Source organism: Argopecten irradians, chromosome 12 (genome assembly GCF_041381155.1).
Source record: "Argopecten irradians isolate NY chromosome 12, Ai_NY, whole genome shotgun sequence".
NCBI classification, from domain to species: Eukaryota; Metazoa; Mollusca; class Bivalvia; order Pectinida; family Pectinidae; genus Argopecten; species Argopecten irradians.
The window spans coordinates 28,315,881-28,338,562 of NC_091145.1; the positions used below are offsets into that span (position 1 = coordinate 28,315,881).

At 33.9% G+C, this 22,682-nt stretch overlaps 1 pseudogene; it reads left to right on the forward strand.

Annotated features, from left to right (window-relative positions):
- Positions 1-17,746, forward strand: part of LOC138336790 (serine/threonine-protein kinase TBK1-like) — a 41,551-nt pseudogene extending 23,805 nt beyond the window's left edge.
- Positions 17,747-22,682: the final 4,936 nt, after the last annotated feature.

Sequence of the window (22,682 nt, forward strand, 5' to 3'; positions counted from 1 at the left end):
CATAAGACCTCTGTGATGTATACTCATGCATGACTTTTGCCACAGAAAGTTGGTAAAATTTTAAAAATTCACATTTGAAGCTGCCCTGAAATGAAAGACTTTGAATTAAAATTGTCCTTTCTCTTTGCAAATTGCTGAAATACCATCTTCAATACAATATTTATTATTTTTTTGTTGTTGACAGGTGTTTGAAGAACCTGATAGTGCCAATCCTAGCGGGCCTGATGGAGAGCAAGCTAGCGTTACGATGGTCGTTCGATCGGTTCTTTTCTTCGATGCAGTCAACAATATAAACAACATGAAGATCATCAAGATGTTTGAATGTAACTCGGGCTGTAACCTCCGGATTTATGTTGGAAAAAACGACAGGTAACCATGGCAATTGAAATCTTGATATTTGACTATTTCATCTATATTGGAAAGGGATATTCTGGTTACAAAAACAATAAAAGGAAAATGTGTAACCAGGACAAGAGTCTTTATTTTAATAGTTACATATATGTTACATATTAGAGAGTCTCTAATAGAGACTGAAGATTTGTATACTTGATAATATTTGTAATGCAATTCATATCTGTGTCCTAACTTAAGTCTTTATTTTTGGGTTATTGTCAGCAAAGATTGTTAATGCTTGCATTTTCATCAAATATTATATCAATATTTTGGCTGGAAATAAATGTACCAATGCAATGTTGCTCAAAACAGGTGATGGTACAAGGGAGATAACTTATACCAAAAATATATCAAATTTTATTTCAATGTAAATTCAGTTTAAAATATTTCATTTTGATTACAAAAAATCCAGATATGCCAGTTTCCAAGAGGTTTTAGCCAGAGAAACAGACATTCCTGCTGTTGAACAGTTGATCCTGTATGATAACAGAGAACTGAGTGAAATAGTCCAGCAAACCATGGAGATCCAGGAATATCCAAAGAGGATCCTCACGGGACAATTATTCCTCTACAGTAGGGAAAGAGTTGACAGGCAGAAGCTAGCTCTCCCCGAAATACGTAAGTGTATTTAATAGTAATAATTGTTTGAGATTGATGTGAAATTTTTTTTCCAAAGTTAATATTATTCCATGTTTGTTATTTTTTTTGTAAATTGACGTAAATATATCCTTTTGAAATGTTCAAAATTATGCAGCAGCAATTAATACCTGTTACAATTAAATCATTATTTATGTTTTGTATCATTGATGAAGTCAGAATGACTGCTTTCAGGTTTTTATAAAGTTTTCAATTTTAATAAAAGTCTCAAGTGACCTATTCTAATCGCCTTTTGTCCGTCATCGTCCGTCGTGCGTCGTATGTCCGTAAACAATTTACATTTTCGACTTCTTCTCCAAAACTGCTGAAGCAATTTCAATGAAATTTTGCACAAACCTTCCAAGGCATAAGGCCAATCAAAATTGTGAATTATATGGTCCCCACCCCCCAGGGGGCTGTGGGAGGGGCCAAAAGGGGTAAAATTGAGTAAAATTTCAAAAATCTTCTTCTCTACTCACAGATGTGGTAGAATCAAATACTCTTCATAGATAGAAAGGTCTTAAGGTCCTTTACAAAAATTGTGAATTATATGACCCTGGGGTCTCTAGTTTCCCCCTGGGGAGGGGGTTAAGTTTACTATAGTTTATATTGGGAAAACACATTTTTGTGCATTATTTGGTCATTTGTAATAGGAAATGAGTCAAATGTTGTCAGAATTATCAGTATGAGAAGGCCATTTAATCCTATTAACAAATTTTCTATGACTGACCCCCAGGGGCCTTAGGGGCGGGGTCAAAAGGGGTCAAATAGGCTAAAACTTCAAAAATCTTCTTCTGAAATTCTGGAAATGGTAGAATCAAATACTTTTCATAAATAGAAAGGTCTTAAGGTCCTTTACAAAAATTGTGAATTATATGACCCTGGGGTCTCACGTTTCCCCCCTGGGGAGGGAGTCAAGTTTACTATAGTTTATATAGGGAAAACACATTTATGAGCATGTTTTGCTCAATTTTCATTGGAAACAAGTCAAACTTGGTTAGAATTATTAGTCTGAGATAGCATTTTAATATCATATACACATTGGTCCTGGCCCACCCCCTGGGGGCAGAGGGGCGGGGCTAAAAAAGGGTCAAATAGGCTAAAACTTCAAAAATCTTCTTCTGAAATTCTGGAAATGGTAGAATCAAATACTTTTCATAAATAGAAAGGTCTTAAGGTCCTTTACAAAAAATGTGAATTATATGACCCTGGGGTCTCACGTTTCCCCCTGGGGAGGGGGTCAAGTTTACTATAGTTTATATAGGGAAAACACATTTAACATATTTGTGAACATTATTTGCCCAATTTTCGTAGGAAATTAGTCAAATTTGATTAGAATTATTAGCCTAAGATATAGCATTTTAACATCCATATCCGTCCTCGATGACGCCTTGGGGGACCAGAGGGGCAGGACCAAACAGGGTCAAAATGATTAAAATTTCAAAAAATACCTCTAAGTTCACAGCTTGATGGAAGCAAATACTCTTCATAGTCTAAAAAGTCAAATTTATAAATCACTGACCAACTTCAAGGCCCAGCATATAGTGTTTATATGTCTTTAATTTATTTCATTATTTGTTTCATTATATATTCTAACTCAGGTGACCGTTAAGGCCCATGGGCCTCTTGTTTTTATAAAGTTTTCAATTTTAATAAAAGTCAGAAAAAAAAGTATAGGATGAACTTACCTTTTTCAACTTCATTTAATAACCTTATCATTAAACTGAATAGTCGGACAAAGGAAGGCTATAGTCAGTAAAAATGGTGTTAATATCTTATGCAATCAAAGGATAGCAAATTTCCAGTCAAAATTGTTCTGCATGCAAAGAAATTAATTTACATTATAGGAATCCTAAAACGTCCTCCTGACTGGCTATGTCTGTGATGACATTTCCATAGAGTCTCGCTTTCAAAGAGTTATTTTAGAACTATGCAAAATTTACACAGGGTTTTTCCATATTTTTAATGGTCAAAACTGGACAATATAAGCAGAACTTTACTGTCGTTTTGATATGTAAGGACTTTTGGAAGACCAATGAACACATTTAGACTGGTGTTCTTTGGTTGACTATTCACTTTGATATTAGATTGTTACACTACATACCAGCAGGTTTAGAAATAAAATAAGATAGCATTAAACATTAACACCAACTGGTGTACCTCAATGACCATGTCTGTTGATCCCAACCCAATGTTAAAGTACACTGAACTCAAATACAATCAATGCTGCCTTATCAGTCACCTCTCTATAAAGACCGCCTGCTTAATAAGACCACTATAGAATGTGTGATGAAAAAAATATTTGTAAGTGATGAGTGTATAATGAAAGCCCTCCTATTAGAGGACAAATGATGTCAAAAATGTATATAAATGTTTGATTGCATAAAAATCAGAACAAAACAGAGAAAAAAACACTTTGCCAAAGCCCCAAATGGTCAATTTCAACACAATTCGACCTGTGTATATAGACCGACCGGGTTTTTTACTTGGTCCCTTGAGTGGTCTTTATAGACATGTTTGACAAGATCTTATGATTCCACTGTTCTGTTGATTACGAGTTAACCGTTTACCTGAAACATTGACAATTTAGACAGGTAATGATGTATTAATGATACACTTAAAATACTGATTTGATTACAGCATCATTCCCATCCATGCCAGAACATATGATAGTAGATAAGGACTCACACTATCTACATAAGATCTGTGCCATCGCATGCCTCATTAGCAAATCTATATCCAACATCATCCAACAACAGGAACTGATGGAGCAGGCAGAGACACACCTGAGGTAAACTATAACTTGTGTTGAGATGTAATTTAACCATATCTGACCCATTAAGTGCCAACATCCCTGTATAAGCAGTGCCCCTCACCCTTTCTGATGCCTCAAATTTCACTTACATTGACTTAATACAGACTGAAACAACAAAAACAGAGTAGGTTTCTTCATTTGATTTCTTTTTGTAAATTGATTAATATCTTGCTATAAGCACCCCTTCATTTTTCATTTATTTGCTGCCTTAGGCTCTTATTAGGTGAAATACACTACTTGTGGTTTTATCAGGCATTAACTGGAAGATGGAGTATTGTTTACAACAAAAAATAGATATATGTCTGGCAAAAGGATCTTTAAATTTATTTCCTGCATTTCAGTTTTCTTAGGTTTATTTCGTCGCAGGAGAATACTAATATATGGTAAAGATGGTATATGCCTTTGGGCTAGAAATGTTATTAATAGATTGCTTGAGTGTATGTAGTGTCTGTGATTTGCTAACAGTTCCATTAATTTATCAATATCGTTTTTCTCTCAGGGATTTCATTTTTCAAATCATCAAACGGATCAACAGCTGTGTTCCAGATATGTCGGAACACTTAGACGAAAATGAAATGCATCAGAAGACATTCTTCGCCAGTTATTCATGCTTGAATGAACTTATACAAGTTATAGAACAGAACCACAGCCATGGTCCCACGCTCAAAAAAGCCAAAATCAAACTGAGACAAGTTCTAAATGACGAATCCCCTAAAGAAGTTTTAAAGAAGGTACTGAATGTACAACACATTGTATATCAAACATTGGGAGAAAATTTAAGATTTCAGTATAAACTGTCCTATTGAATTCATACTATTATAATGTGTACTTTGAGTCAGTGATGCTTAGATATGATTATGATACTGATGAAACATAGAATTTTTATTTCCTAGGTTCCTCTGCCAAATACTTTGAACCCTCACTTTACCCTTTGTATTTCTGTAACACGGAAACAAAAATGATTTTAAAATCTATTCCTCTGCATATTCTGGTAAACTTAATTATTGAAAGTATTTTTATTATATATTTACAGGCAGTAAATCGCTGCAATGAAGTCAAGGTATACATGGAAGTACTTGTGACTAAAATGGCTGAACATGAGAGAGATGCCATGTTTAGTTATGCCAGATGTTCAGAAGATGATCACTGGTTAGTAGCAATCTTTTTAACACCTGATGATTTATCTTTTTCCTTCCTCCCATCCCCAGATTCACCTGATAGCAAAATGTTTTAAACTTAACTTATTTCGTGTAAATCATGACAAAGAAGGAATCAAAAATTTAATAAATATGAAAAACTGTCAATCTTGCGTACAGTCAAACCAAATGACTCTAACTTGCAAAATAAATTCATCGCAAAAACTTAGTTAGGCATGAAAACAGGAAGATAAGTCATATACAGTAAACATTTCTTTCGCCTAGTTGAATTAATATAATGAATATGAACAAAAGGAATAAGGAATAAATCTGTAGGTGTAACTTTGCAGACAAAAAAGTTTTCGGTCTACATGTATTCCATTTCGAGATCTACCTCATCCTAGACTAAAATCAAATCAAAACACCTCCATTAAGGTTGGATAACATTCCTAAAAAATCTATGGGTGATTTCCCTTAATAATGAAACCTGGTGTCTATCTATTTCAGTGGAATTCTGTCAACATTTGTTTTGATTTCATAATTGCTATAGTTGAACTCTCAGGTCCGGTTCTGTCCTGCAGTTAGGGCATTAAAAGGGTACCTGCTGCCCCATTGCATGATCGCAAAAGGTGAATTAATTCTATCCTTTCTACTTGTACATGGGAGGCCTCCTTTCAATGACCCTGTTAATAGATAGTTATCTAATCAATCAACCAACCAAACTCTTTTGAAAATGGAATGATGGCATAGTAGGGCATTAAAAGGGTACCTGCGGCCCCATTGCATGATCGCAAAAGGTGAATTAATTCTATCCTTTCTACTCGTACATGGGAGGCCTCCTTTCAATGACCCTGTTAATAGATAGTTATCTAATCAATCAACCAACCAAACTCTTTTGAAAATGGAATGATGGCATAGTGTTATTGTCAGTCCCGTCCTGTCTATCTGATCCAGATTTCGTTAAGAGACAGAGATATTTTCCAAATTTCAACTATTTATCACAGGAACAGACAGTTTTATTAATTGAATTGAATGTGTGTGAATATTGCGTGTCTTTTCGTCGTCAGTTTGTTCCGTTTCGATGATGGTCTTTTCCAGTAGTTACTTCTCTTCAAATCGTCTGCTGGTTTTGGATTTTGTCCGCGTATAAGTCTCACTGGTGTATAGGTCGCATTACCGGTTTTTAGGGTGAAAAATACTACTAATAATGCTGCAGTCTATCAAATTATGTAACATGATATTCATTTTGACGGTTTATTTGCAGTGTACAGAAGAGTAGTCACTTGGTAACACTTCTCACAGAGATCTGGACAATGTTCACAAAACACCGAAAGCAGAGGACGCTTGCTACAGAGGAAGAATTCATACATGACACTCAGAAGTAAGTATAGGTTCTGTATAGGTATTTAAGATATCTCACTCAGCTTTACCAAAAGCAGCTGTCAAACAAGAAGTTATTTCACATGAAATAGGGCATTACAAAAGCTGCTAGTAGTGACATTGTATTAGATATACCATAAATAGCTGTAAAACAAGTTACTGGCAGTTGCAGAAAACACAATCATTTACAAAAAAAAAAAAGAAAACATCATTAAAGATGCTCCACCGCTAACAAATGGCATTTTTTCACTATCAAAAACAGGAGCAGACAATTTTAGTATTTTTCTTCAGTTACAAAAGTTACTAACTTTACACCATTACCACCATTAAAAAGTTTGAGCTTCTAATTTTTCTTCAAATTAAAAATATGAAAAATAATTAATTGCATCCTGAAAAAATTCCGTGGCACTATATCTTATATGAAATGAAGTAATGATTGTGCATGCACCAAATGCGAAATAAATCATTTTATGTTATTTTTTGTGTTAATTATGTATATATATACACAATTAAACACCAATTATTGTTCAAATGATGAATATCATATATGATCTGTCGGTGATGGAGCATCTTTAAATCAAGAATTTTGAAGGTTACTTGAACTTACTTCAGATTTAACTTGTTATGTAAATTTGTAAATACATGTACCCAAAAGACTCCCATGAAAAATGGTTGTGATTCTCTCACACCTTATAGTTGTATACAAGCAATTTCCATTGCATAATCATAACAGTATGTGTAAGACAGAAAATTGCTTTCTTTGATTATTATAAAAGATTTGAGGGTGATTCTTAAACTTGTTAACTTCTTAATCATTCCTTCACAACTTGTCTTAATTGTTTCCTCCCATAAAGGTTGAAATCACAAGAGTATTCAGCAAGACTTCTGTCCATTCTTGATGGTCATTGTCGTATCAATGTCATACAGACATATGACGTCACCACCAAACAGATCAGGTTAGTAGGTTTCCATTGGTCACCTGTTATCCATTTATTTATTTTTAGACCCATTTGAACCCAGCATAATCATTAGACATCCATCTTCAATGTTGAAAACCAGAATTTCGTGATAACTTTTTCTCAGCAAGTATTCTCATAATATTCTATTATGTGATATCTTTCTTTCTGTTTGTGTTTGTTGCTTAATACCATGAATTCATGGTTATAACGTAGTAATATTTATTCCTTTTCTAGGTTCCTATAATATTATTGTATGTGTATTATAATCAACTATGTTTATAAAGTACTTGTAATTTCGTTGGTTCACAGAGGTTTGTTTTAACCACATTTTACTGTATTCATTTTACATGTTGTCAGAAATTGAATGGTGTATTGGTAAAGTACTTGTTATGAAAAAAATGAATGTTTGAATTGCAGCTTACTCCTGAAAAACTTGCAGAGGACAAAGAAAGTTGATCAGAACATCCGCAGTGTTAATGAATGTCGTAAAAAACTGAGTGAAAGGATAGGCAAGGTTAGTACATGTATTGTGAATCAACCTATTGCATGATGACATAGTTTGATATCTTACAAGAATCTCTCTATTATTTGAAATCACAGAGTTTAGTCATAAAAAATAAATCAACTTTATTTGTGAATTAAAATACTTATTCTGATAACTTGGAAAGTTCCATAATATGTAAATAAGATCATTTACATTAATTTATAAAGACCACAGTTGTATTATTTAAAAAATTAAAAGGATTGTTATATTGTTGCTTTGCAAGACTATATCTCCAACATTATCAAATTTATTCAAAGTCTACTTTGTAACCAAAGTATATACGTATTTGTGAATAATTTGTATTTATAAAATTTGGCCTTTCATGATGCCATTTACATGGCATGTATATTAGCCTACTTTACATTCATCTGCACATATTTACATTCCATATATATTAGCCTACTTTACATTCGTTTGTATATTTATCATTGAGCATCCATCAATTTATTTCTCACTGCATGTCACTTACTGTATTTTGGCCATCTTGGAATATGTTCGTCCTAATATGTATCTATCATCTTCAAACTGTTTAGATTCCTTTTCACTACCTTGTATTTCTCATTATTGTATCTTTACGGAATGCTACATACTCTACCATAAATATTCCATTAATGGATGTCCTGCCATTAATCATTTACCCCTGAAGACACATTTAGACTCTTCTAAATGAAAGATTTGATCAGTCCATTATGGAATATCTGGGGTGAATGGATTAAGGTGAATTGTTTTATATTAAGGGTGGTTGTTCACCTGTTATTATATACTTTTGTAGATGGAAATGGAATGCAAGAAGATAGCTGATGAAGCCAAAGAAATGACACAGTGGAGCCTGAAAAACGCAACTTCAGATGCTTCATCATCAGCTATGGCCTTGCCTGCCATGGACACCTTGTCTTCCGGTACTCCCTTCAGCACCTTCAGCTTGGAGAAAGTTTCATTCAGGTAGACTGTCTTCTTTTTGTAAAGATTTTAATTCATTTTTAGAATAGCAATATGATCGGTTTGCTCTCTTGTCATGTTGACTTATTAATGAAGCTATGCCGATTTTGTTGTCTTGCGGTTTTACTTAAAAGAATGGATTCAGCAAGTATGTTGTGATGAAAAATAGCTATTACCATGACATAATAAAGTTGACCTACAGCAATTTGTAAACTTGATGTTATTCTAAATAGAAACTGTTATGTACATGCTTTTTGATAATAAGTGCATGTCCTGGTTCAGCTCACATGACCACAACCGTGTTTATTGTGTATTGTGTGGACCAATATGCAGTATTGTCTACATAACTTGAATCCCTTAGTAGACTGAGTTGGTTATACTCATTTTATTGAGAGGAATTTAGGGGTAATTTAGAATGACCTTTTGGACCCAGCATTTTTTACTAATGAAAGTAAAGCCGTTCGTGAATCAATAATTCATGGAATGTAAAGCCTTTTGGATCAGCAGAGCGTTTGCATGCTGTGGAAACGCCACCTGGAATAAGACAATCCATGTTATGGAAGGTTTTCTGACTGTAAGTACCTATTACATCGATGTACATGTATGATCTATATATGTCACCTACCTTTTGAACACCCTGTGTTGACCCCATATTTAGATCAATATGTGATGTTTCATTTTCAGCATGAAATCTCTGATCGACGGAAGGAAAGAGATAGATGCTTTAATGGAACAAAGCAGTTCCAGTCTTGAGGAATCAAATCACATAATGAAATCTCTTCTCAATCTGTAAGTATAAACTTCATGTGAGGGTAGCTAAGTATTATGCAATAAATTTCCTCTCTATATGTAGTTTAAACTTCAGAGATATGTTCATATGAGAGGAAGTCATAAACTCGCAATACAATAAATAAATACTTATGTCCATACCGGAAAGTAGAAATATATGAGATTTGTTCATATGGATGGTTAGGTCATGAATGTGTTATGGTCTACATGTTACTCTGTCACCATGGCAATATCCTTTGGACGGCCATAACGTATTTATGCGTAATTATTCATTTGCCCCATTTCATGCACCCTTCTGGAGCCCCACTGAGACCGTTGAAAACTAAATACTAGTTTTTGGAAAAGAAGACGTTCATCCCTATTTAGCATGTCAATATCGATTCGGTCATTGCATTAGTGACGTCACAAATCACCTTTGAACATGCCCAAATAAGTCAAAAATTGAGGTCTGAAATCCGGATTTTAGTGTGTGCCCGGAAACCTGTCGTTGTGAGCTTAATTATCAAGATACAGACATGCAGATGGTCTTAAACGATAGAAGAGATATCAAAGTTAGAGAAAATAAAGAGAAAGGGAAGAGGAAGTGGAAAATAGCACTGATTTCCAAAAAAAAAAATGACCCATGACCCGTGCGTGGTGACCTTTAGGGGACTTCCGGTGACTGTTTTTGCTTGTTTGTAGTGTGTGCTGTTTGTTATCATCGTGAAAATGGCATCAAACCGAAATCTAGATGCAAATTGCTTTCATAGATGGCATTTGTAATAACCTACTATCAAAATTGAGTCAAGTTCGAATCCTGCCGGCCGTCGAAAGGATATGGCTTGATATCTCTATAAGAAATAGTGCTGGGAATAGCTTTTTCCTAATGATTAGAATAGCCATATATTCCCAACAACGCACTGACTAAGGAGTATGACACACTTTAATGCCAACATTAAGCAAAGTGATAAACAAGAACAGAAGAAACATGAGTGTTTGTTGAAACGTATGTATCAGAATATTTGTAAAAACGTTACGATAGCAATCTACGTCAACGTAAATTTTCGTATTGACTGCTCGATTATGGGAGTGCCTAATCGATTATTGGTACATGTCTTCTCAGAAGTGACACTCGAAATGAATCTTCATGTTCTTTAAAACCATTAATATGTCACATGCATCACTAGAGTGCTCTCTAAACCTCACATTTGGCATATGTTTTACTAGAACAACCATTACTGAAAGTCCTAATTATATCTTGTCTTTCTTATCAACAGAAAGGAAGCTAGACAGCATGAAGATCCTGGTCCCTCTGAAATGGAAACACCTCACCAGAAAGGTGTCACATTTCAGTCACCCATCCAAGCCTCGTGTAGTGACACCTGAACATGTTACCGAGACATCACCAGGTTGGAACTTGTTGTACTCATGGTAACAAGGTTACTAAGGGTCACCAGATCGATGGCTGATTCAACAAAATCTGGACCACAGATATCACAGATAAGGATCTAATATCATGTCTTCTTCGCATTGTTTTCACAAGTATCTCACAAGATCATCATGTTCAAACAGCACAGAAGATATCTTGTTAATGAAGTATTTCTGTCTAATCTCGTAAAGTTTAGTAAGAACTTTCATAAGAATTACTAGATTGTATATTATTTTGTGAAAGAAAATAAGCTGAACCACTTGTCTTCTTGGTTGACAGTTTGAGACCTTTTTGAATCATCTCATACTAACCATACAATAGTGAATCTTTTCTTTTGAATACTTGTGCCACCAAAAAAATCTTCTAACCTTACCTTATTTTGTGGCTTGATGAAAAACTATTTTAGTATCCAGATCCAGTATAAATGTGTAAGATTACATCTACAGCATATGCATTGTCAGGAAACAAAGGATGTCACAGAAAAAAAGCAATACCAGTTTACAGTCATCAGTCAATCGCACTGAATTAATGTTCAACTTTTTTATAAACCATTTTCTTCAGTTTTTATTTTGGATTTTGTTTACATACATATATTGTTATTTTTCTTTTATAATAACTCATACCAAAATCTGAAAAGATTTAATTAAAAAAAAGAATACATCACGCTGTAATGTAATTTATACATTATAACGTAATGAAATTTAGTCAAAGTTTTTAAATTTGTTGAATTTGTTCATGGTCCAAAGCAAAATGATTTACTATAAAAGAAAAGGGGACACTTGATGTGACTACTGCTTGGGTTTAATGATAATCTATTATATACATTAACACTAGTTGGTGAAATTCCCTTTACCAGACGTGCTGATATTAATTTCCTGACATTATAATTTTGTGAGAATAATTCTTGTCAGTTGTAAATTTCCTAGATATCATTTCGACCATATTCTTTATACCAACCTATAAAATATGAAATAATATGATAAAAATCTTTAGACAGATACTTTATCATCAAGATATCAAATCTGTGCGTGTTTGAACGTTGATCCATGTGGAAATATAGTGCATGTTAGTAAGCAGAGAAAGTTTCCTCAGACAAGAATGAAGCTAATCCAAGAGCTCGACAGATCATGACATCAGCGACTTGTGTGGTGTGATGCTTAGCAGTTTTAAGCTGCAGGATACATAGAGCGGTGACGTAACTTTTTCACCGAAGTAAATGTGGCTGAACGTGGTGTGTATTAAAGGATCTATCTTTTCTTCGTCTGGATTAAAGCCATTCTTCATCATCAACAACATCATAACATGCAACATCATCGATTTTCTGAACCATAAATCCGATAAAAACAAACTTTTGACATGATAGTACTTCATCCTTTCTAATCAAGACAAGAATAGTAGAAACCTGAGTTAAAATTTCTCATTGGAAATGTGATTTGGACACAATATACGTACTTTCCTGCGTATGTTTATGTTTAAGATCACCCGTGATGAATAGACCCAACAAATTGAAACAATATTTATATATACATAATAAAATGATATGTAATAATAAGAAACTTCAAACTTAATAAGAATCATCGGCAACCAACTTTAGAATGATTCATCACGATATACATGAATATAAAGAATAAGCACTTTCATGAACGTTAAACATAAAAAGAATTGGAAACAGAAAAATCATTAGAATGTATTCATTTTTCATTAATCATGGAATACATATTTCATTCTGAAGAAACTTGAAAATGTGAAAAAACGGTATGAAGGAAATCGGATAAGGTTTATTGGAAAATCGAGGAAATCAAAAGGTTTCGGTAAAGTTCACAACAGAAATGCGCATGATCATGTGTGGTGCTAATTCCGAGAAGAGATGAGCTGGAGGTGAATAGAAGTGTCAGCATTTCAAGTGTTTTCAGGGGAAAAGATAAAATTATTCCTACATTTTTGTTCATAAGATATTATCTATCAACATTGTGTTTATTTGAAGTACTTGCATTATTATATGCATTTGTGTTCCATTTGCTAATGGTCTTAACATTTCTTCAATGTAAGGCCGACTGACCTTACAGCCTTTGTGTACCGGCTATAACAGCCTAATTCAAGTTCCAACAAGGATTCGTCTCGGTTTGATTCAGTGGCTTGTTATGTGAAGCTAGTATTGACACGGTTTCGCAGTTGTTCCAAAAATAGTGTTTCTGAGGGTTTCCAGGATACCTTCAATTTGTGGTTTGATATTTATATTTTATATTATGACAATATTATTGATGATAGCCAAGATTTGAGCTAAGATTTTATTTGATTGAAAACAAAAATATTGGCTCAACTTTTGGTTATTGATATGAATAACAATGTATGTATTAATTATGTTTATTGTCAAATGTAAAATTCAAGTGGTTTTCTTGTCGTGTTTTTCCTTAGATCAATGTAAAAATGGCTTGAAATCGCATGCATTTTACATTTGACTTCATGCTATATCAGGTACAATTATTTGGGAAATTGTTGCTAACATTTTCAGTACCTTATGAGGACATTCAATTTTGAGTTACCATTAAGGTATTGAAATTGTATCTGTAATGATAAACAATCCAAGACAAATATCTCCTTGTCAATCAACACATTGAGCTTTTCCAAAAACTAACTATTGGAAATACTTATTAAAAAATAGTTATCTCTATAATGAGAACATCGTATCGACCTTTTTATAATGTACAATTTTAAGGAAGAAAATTAAAACTCAAGAACTTATAAGAAGTTACAATGGTAGAGTAACATTATAAAGTAAAGCTAAACAGAACTTACATTGAGTTACAGTTGTGGATTGTGGATTTAGTAATACACTACAGTTTCAATTAACCTAACCACAACACCTTTAAAAACAATTAAGGTTCCCTTGAGCGTCTTTAATACCACTTAGTAAGACAGTCACATTTTCATGTACGTTATATTTGTTTGCGTGTGTTGGAGGAGTATATGCCTTAGAAAAGTAATATAGCATATAGTATATGTGATTGTGATGTTAGTATGGTTGCTATGCGAGAATAAACTTATTCACCCCAGAAAACTTATTTAGAATCTTCTAGTGCAAAGACTCGAACAGGCCATTATGATTTCATAGGGGTGAATAAGTTAAGATATAAATGTCGATAACTAGGTGTTATGTTACATATTGGTTTTGAAGTTACCATCTTTCTAAAACATTTGGTTACTAGTATGTGTTTAATGATGCCCCATCGCCGATAGATTAAAGACAATATCATTTGACCAAAATTGCTATTGAAGCGTGTTAATATATCATTAACACAAAAATACATTAAAAATAATTTATTTTGCATTTTCGTCTATGTAATCAGTACCTCTCATTCCATATATGCCATAAAAGTGACTAAGGTTTTTTTTCGGGATGTAAATAGTTGTTTAAAAAATATTCTGAATTAAAATAAGCAGCTCAGACTTTTGAATGACGGTAATAATAATATGTAACTTGTGTTACTGAAGAAAAATACTATTTTGAATGTTCTGGTTTTAACTGATAAAATTACCATTCGTCGGCAGTGTAGTATCTTTAACACATTTATCATATCCTTGAATCCAATGACATGTTACGTATAAAGCGATACAATGATGACCGTGTAAAGGTGCAAACTAATACCCAAAACATACCCTCATTACGGTTATACTGGTCAGAAGAAATAAGTTTGGTCATCAAAGAAATACTAGAATACTATCAATAGATCAAATATTATTTAAGATAGTAATTCCTTCTGTAAATGTGTAACATGAAATATTTGTATGTACATTCTTTCGTGGTTTAGCACATTCTTATAATTTTGTGAATAGAAATATTCTTGGTTAGCCGATTGAGTAACAGTCAACAGTGACGATGATATATATATATCAACATTGTTGTAATTTGTTGTAAATATAAACACTAAATTCGTTGCTTTTATTATTGGGTTTCACATCAACCATAAAAACAACAAACCTTTCTACACAACCGATATTTCATGTTATACATTATTTGGATGGAATATCAAAGATTGTACTAATTATTCGTTTATCATCGATGGATTCATCTTATTTTGTTTGATTTTTTTTTCTATTATTCACATGAAAAGATGGTTTGTACGATTGGAATATATTATGGGGAGATGTTTTTGATGTGGTTTGCTTTTGTTGGTTTAACATTGCAGTATATTTTTATTTGTGAATGATAACATTTCCCTGTATTGCCCGCAAAATACAATGAAAAATAACCAAAATATAATTATGAAAAATTACAAGAAGATCGCATTTATGACAACTTGACTGTATGGCTTATTACGATTAGAAAATCACAATTATGCCGTCTTTGCATATTACAGAGTTAGTTCCCTTGCGAGTAATTTATCCATTATGACATCATTATTTTGTGAGCGCAATTCACGTCGTTTTCTCCAAAAATTATGACGTTACGCTCGCAAACACATGACGTTTATTATTCACGTAGAGAAATCGCGGAATGTCCTCCTTACACATTCAAACAGAGTATAATAATGACGATTCCAGGAATTCTGTTCATGGTCATTACCGATTTATAGTTTTTATGTGAGCAGATAAAAGAAGCATAATCAAAGAATAACATTATTGAATATCCAAGATCATTTTCTTAAGATAATGGAGTTTCTTTTCAATTTAGAACTGTCATATCATTATTAATAAGATATTTTCATGGATAGATAGATTGCCTGGTGAAAGTAAAACGCTGTCCATATCAACAAAATTTGTAAAAAGCATGATCGTTTTTATGTCATACTTAGAAGTCTATACTAAAACATTAATCTTTACCGTATTTTTTTTTATTATAACCTGCATTAAGAATGAACCTTAATATGTTAACATTTGTGTTCCTTTATGGTTTACAATGCATATTGATAATACCTCATTTATGAGATTTATCAAAATCCCCCCTCCATTATCTTTAAAATCTGTTACTTGAACATTTTACCTTTGAATCATAGTCGAGGCAGTTTTATAGTTGGATTTGGTATCCGTTTTGCAGTGTTTGAGTTATATAATATATACTAATAATGTGATGTTCAAGCTAATGTATGTCTTTTATTACCTGTGGCAATAATTTCTATTATTCCACCCCCAAAACAGTATCAACTAACATAACACATAGCGTACCAAACAGCTCACGCATTGTTAACGTTACATGGATATCCATTTTTTTCTATCAACAAAATCTTAATCGTCCAAGCAGAGATGCCGTCTGTCAGTCTATCGTGTCCACTTGACGATTGTTATGGTCACAAACACTACCAAAACAAATGTATAATGTCTTGCTCAGACAACGCATTATCGTATAACACACCTGTTCATCATAGTGTATATCAAAGCCACGTCATAATGTGGTTATGCTCATTCATTGGTTGAATTGGACTACTTTTTTTCGGGTCAATAACTAGTTTGCCAGTTTTTAGTATATACAAGTATGCTTGTTCAGTGTCTTCTGCGGCAGTGAGATAGCATTAATAAAAGGGCAAATCGCAAGGTTACACAACGCAGCCTCCCGAAACATGCATTCACACATCACAAAGAATTGCACACACGGACGACCGTCCTTAAAGGACACTGTCTTATAAACCAAACCAATAACGGGTGTTAATTTGGCCTAGCTCGTTTCGCGACATTAAACGGCACGGGACCGGCTACGAAAGAGTTAATTGTTTCCCATTCATCCCATTCAAATTTTCCTTGGTAGATGTACCTCTTCTCTTTCATGTTAGATTGTCACCTGTTGAATATCATTTGCGGGGTTAAAGATAATCATTCTAAGCTAAGTATGACGTGGACATCTTAAGCTTAACGTCTTTTATATCAGGGTATCGCACCTCTCCGTTGTGGAAAGGAAGCTGAAAAAGCAAAAAAAAAAAAAAAAAAAAAAAAAATTTAACGATAAGGAGTAGTCTATCAAAAACTCCATGGTTAATGAAACAATTTTCACATCTTGAGTATTGAAGATGCCCATGTACATAACGTCGTAATTATTATGACATATTGATACATCTACATATATATATATATTGATTATAAAGGCAGCATTTTACGTTTGTACGTTGACTAAATGCATTCAGATATATATCGACTACATTGCTAACGTGCTTTTGCGTTATTTCAAAAGTGTGAAGTTCACGTATATGTGATACAAAGTGTGGCAAAGAGATTTGTACTTTTCATTGTGTGATATGTTTAAAACACATGTTTTCATTAGCAGCTGAAGTAGTGAAGCGCTATCAAATCGGCGTCAACTCGGCGCGAACACGGGGATATTGATACCCGTGTGTCTTCGCAAGTATACAAGTTAATGATTGCACTGTGAAATAATTCCGCAGGGACACAAGGCCATTAAACAGTTAACGTGTGTGTCGCGGACAGTGTCAAAACTATAATGTCAATTGTCTATTTGATCTTAAGTTTACAGTTAGAACATACATACATGTATATCATATTTAGTCCTTTTTAGTCAAAAGTGTACGGCTGGGAATTTTGTAAACAATTTTAGTTTCCATTAGCAAATACGAAGAACGATTTGTGTTGTCCAGCGTGATTAATAATATGATTATAGTTAGCAGACAAGGCATTACTATAATACCAAATTATGCGTTTGACGATCCTCATTGCAGATTTCGATATATGTAGTATTGATTATACTGCATTGCTGTCGTATACTTCAGTCTGATAGAATCATTAAACTTGCATACATCACTATCTCTTGTGTCATTCTTCATTCACTCATTCATTCTTTTTATCCAGCCATCTTCAGATGATGGAATGCATATATTCAAATTGCCTTTCGTCCGTCCGTGTTCAGTAATGTTATTTCTATTTGTAGAAACTATGCTCACATTTGTCCATAGTTCTCATAGTTCATAGGACCGAAAACAAGTTGATTGATAGAAGTTTGGTACGATCTGTCTAAAATTCCATATGTAGGTTGCCCTTGGACCAGACATCTTTGATTTCAACAATTGAAGTTTGTTATCGCGTTTTTCAAACATTACTGAAGGTATCTCTCAAATTTCAACGTAAAATCCTCCTGTTCTCTATAGTTCTGCCATTTGTATTGTGTTATTATCAGGAATCAAGATGGTTAATAAGCAGTGATATTATATTTCGGCACTTTCTCTAATGTACTGAAGAATTAAATTAAATCAAATTAAATTTAATGGGGTCTGTTTGGTTCTTAGTTCTCCATATCCGTTTTGAAATATAAAAAAAAATGCTGCTGTATAGTTGTTCAATTTCGCGGATGTAAAATTTTGCGATTTATTGTGTTAACCTATTCGTGGGGGGTTTTTATTCGCGAATTATCTTTTAGCCTTTCTAAAGCGTCAATCTTACGACAGGAGATCTTTCGTGAAACTATGATTTTGATAAATTTTGCAAATCTGCATGGATCCGCGAATTAAGCGAAATGATAGAAACTATACAGTACAATATGAATTTTGCAATTGAAGTGTTACACAGACTTTGTAAGAAGTTCCCCTGTGAATTAATTATCCCAAAGGAAGTAGGGAAATGAACCAGTAAAAAAGATTCCTTTCCACTGACTGACAAATCATTCAACGGTGGACGCCAAGATATTTATGGGATCGCTTATTTCTTTCATTCGCACAAATTATATCACAAAATACTCCAAAGCTGTTATCATTTATCAACAGTCCTTGTTGACATCATCGTTGTCATCACCAATGTAATAAGTAACAACATCCACATTTATTGTTGATCCATTGTTATGTCATGGCGCGGCGTCCGTCGTCTGTCCGTCCGTCGTCCGTCCGTCAACATTTCCTTTAAATCGCTACTAGTCATAAAGCTCTACATGGATTATAACCAAATTTGGCCAGTAACATCCTTGGGGTAGGGGAATAAAATTTGTATAAATTCTGACATTGACCTCCTAGCGGCAGGAGGGATGGGGCCCAATAGGGGAAATAGAGATAAATCCTTTAAATCGCTTCTAGTTACAGAGATCCACGTGGAGTGTAACCAAATTTGACCAGAAACATCCATTGAGTTTGTATAAATTTTGGCTCTGGCATTCCCCAGATACAGGCCCTCTGGGATTCTTATTTTTAGCTCACCAGGTCCGAGGGACCAAGATTAGTTTATGTGATACTGCGGCGTTCACCGTATGTCCATCCGTTAACAATACCGCCGTCCGAATTTAACAAAATTTTACTTGTAGCATTTTTATGGGGTAAAATTGTACAATTGTACAAACGGTTAGGCTGGCCCCTCGGGAAGCCTCAAGGGAGGTGCCAAAAGGGATCAATGTGGCTGTTTTCATTCTATAAAACTAAGCATTGGATAACATTCATATTGCATTGGTAACATCCTCATGGGTTGGTGATTCAAAACTGTACAAATGGTGGGGCTGACCCCATGGGCCTGAGGGCGGAGTTAAAAGAATCAGTTTGGCTATTTCCATATAAACGACTTCTCTAAAACTAAACATTTGATAGCACTCGTATTGCAATGAGAACATCCTTATAAGGTGAGTATTCAAAATTTTACAAATGGTGGGGCCAAAGGGGTCAATTTTGCTATTTCAAATTGCAATATATTTGATGATAAACCTGGTGAGCGACACAGACCCTCTCGGCCTCTTGTTAGTAACTTACAAACGCATCTAATGTATATGTAATGTATCAATATGCACGACAACGTAAATTTGAATATCGATATCACGCCTTATCATAGAATACACATTCACAACTAAATTGCATATGACCGTTTTAGCACAAATGCTTGCTTTACATATCGTGAAGAGTCGGGCGCGTAGCTACCGTCGACTCCGGTATGCCCGTGCATCTACATCATTTTCATGTTCATGATACGTTTTTACATAAAATTTATTAGAAGCAAGATTGCTTGTATTGTAGGCTATACTCTTGCTAAAATAACTCCAATGAGTATCTATACTCTCCACTACTATCGTTACTATGGTTACATGCTATCTATACTCTCCACTACTATCGTTACTATGGTTACATGCTATTGTTGGAAATCAAAATGTATTGTTAGTACATGAAATCATATATACATATTAGATAAAATTTTCTTATGGCCACGTGGAGGTCGGTATGACAAAGCATATGGACTTGGGCTTTCCTTTTTTAGAAAAATTAACTGTTATTAGTTTCAGTGACGTCATAGACGCATTGATATTGCACTTTTGAACTCCACTGTGCAAACGTTGAGTTCGTTTGGGTAGATTTCTATAGCCATTCTTTTTTTTCTTGTTTGTACCAAAAACAAATGGAAGTAATTTCGATCTTGGCATATAAGGAACTGACAAAATTACTGAAAAAATACCGATATTTACGTACAATTACTATATGAAAAAATACCGATAGTTTACGTAAAATTTCTAAGAAAAAAATACCGATATTTTACGTTAAAATTCTATGTGAAAAAAAAACGATATTTTACGTAAAATTTCTATGCTTTGTGAAAAGCCTAGGATTTTATAATTTCGATGCCAAAAAGTAGAGGGTCAAAAAGACGTTTACCCCGTACTCAAAACAAAGTGACTGGCAGTAATTGTCCCTCTCTTGTTTCCTACGTCACAGAAGGAACAACAAAATCCACCAGTAAATTTATCAATAGATTGGTTTGGTTTATTGGGTTCAACGTCTATTAAAAGCTGGGGTCATTTAAGGATGGGCGAAGCAGTATGTAGTGTGTGGCGTGTGTGAATTTCTATTGGGAGGCTGTGGTATAATGGCGTCGTATTTCAATGTTACTCACCTAGTCCTTGTGGTTGGTCACCTAGTCCGTGTGGTTGGTCCTTGGCGCGTCGTCCTAGGCCAGCTGATCCACTAGATGGTTACAAGTCATTACATGTACAATAAGACGATGGGAATACATCAATTCTCTTAAGCTTCCTTTGATGAAGCGGAGGAAATTTTCTTTTTGGCATTTACTTTAGGCAGTGGAAATACACCTAATAGAGGAAGTATCAAAACAACAACCTGTTAAATACTGATACAAAGTAAAACATTCTTTGATTCAAGAATTGGAAGTTTTCGTTCAACAGGTCTCTAAAAGGATCGGAGGTGAGGGGCTTAATAGGATCTTATGTAAGAAAAGAATAATTTGTTTTTATCGGTACATGTATAATGTCTAAATCATTTCACAGAGAGTGTCATTTAGAGGGTATACCTTGTTTGAAATCAGTTACAATACTTTATATAGGCTTTGCCTGTTATTCAATCTTTTTGCCTTATTTGAAAACATTTGGAGCTGAAGAAAGAAAACAATTTGGGAGAAACTAGCAATTTATTAAAAGGCCTCGTTTGCCGAATTCATTTCCCCCTTCAAGGACGTTTAAATTCAATTCAATTCAACTTTATTGCTTTCTTACATCCATACAAAAGGGATCGATAGCAAAACATACATGTACATAACACACAGTAGATCAAAACCACAGCTTAAACATTTATCAAGACAGCTTTCCTCAGTTCAAATGACTTAATAAATATAGTGTATACAATGTGACCCAGGCTAGCACCCACGGACTTGAGGATCAAGCCGTATTTGCCAAAATACTTGTTCACTTGTTGAATTAAAAGGGCTACGTCCATTTTTAGTTAAGAGCATTCAAAAGTTTATAAAAAATAGATCTTCCTCTCTCAGAACATGTCCATTGTAGGTATTTAAGATAATCAGGTGGGCAACACATGTTCTGTGCTATAAAACAACCTCAAAGGATCATAAATATAACTATTCCTACTGAACCATTTCAGTTAGAAAATGGTATGATGGTATTGTTCTGATATTCTGTGCATTGGTATGTTATCTGAAATAAATTACATCCCTGCCCATGCCGATCTTGTAGACGCTATATTTTCTATAAATAGGATATTCCTCGGTTTAATTGTACATTTGTCATTCAGACTGCAGACTCCACAAACATGTTATTTCAAATTTGTCAATCAAAGTAAAGTTATTCAACTTTTTATCAGCCGTTTTCATCTATTACACAGATTTGTGCATCATGTACCGTCATTATATATATATTATCAAACACGTCGTCAACATTTTTAAAACCGACTATGATCACGAAATGAGTACATGTTCAAGTAACAGATATTTCAACAAGGTAAGTGCAGTTTGCATGAGTTTTTAACCTCCAGGCGATTTAATGAAGGAAGATTTAAAGACCCCTATGAATCAGAAATAAATGTTTATTGCAAATATTCGTGCAGTCTTAACGTAAGCTAATAACTTTGTAACTGTACAACATTATCAAACTCGTTTTACATTAGCATTTAAAATATTCAAAACTTTTCGGTTATGTATGTACTTTTAAAAACAAGAAACGTTTTATAGAATAACTGAACAATATTGGGTGTAGGTTGTCATTACGACAGTTTACATATTAAGGACATTCGATTTTGCGAAATTGGCTCTTGCTGAGTTTAACGTACCGTGATAATGTCAACTTACTTATTTTAGAGATTTTCGCACTATCTTTATAGCGCTATTTAAAGTTTGCACTAAAAGGCTATTCAGCGCGGGAAATTTTTTTATTGAAATACCGTTGCGGTATTTATTTTAGTGGGTTTCGCATTTTCTTCGAAGCGCTAATTGATGTACATTGGTAAAATTTGTTAAAAGGTATTTTCAGAATTGTACC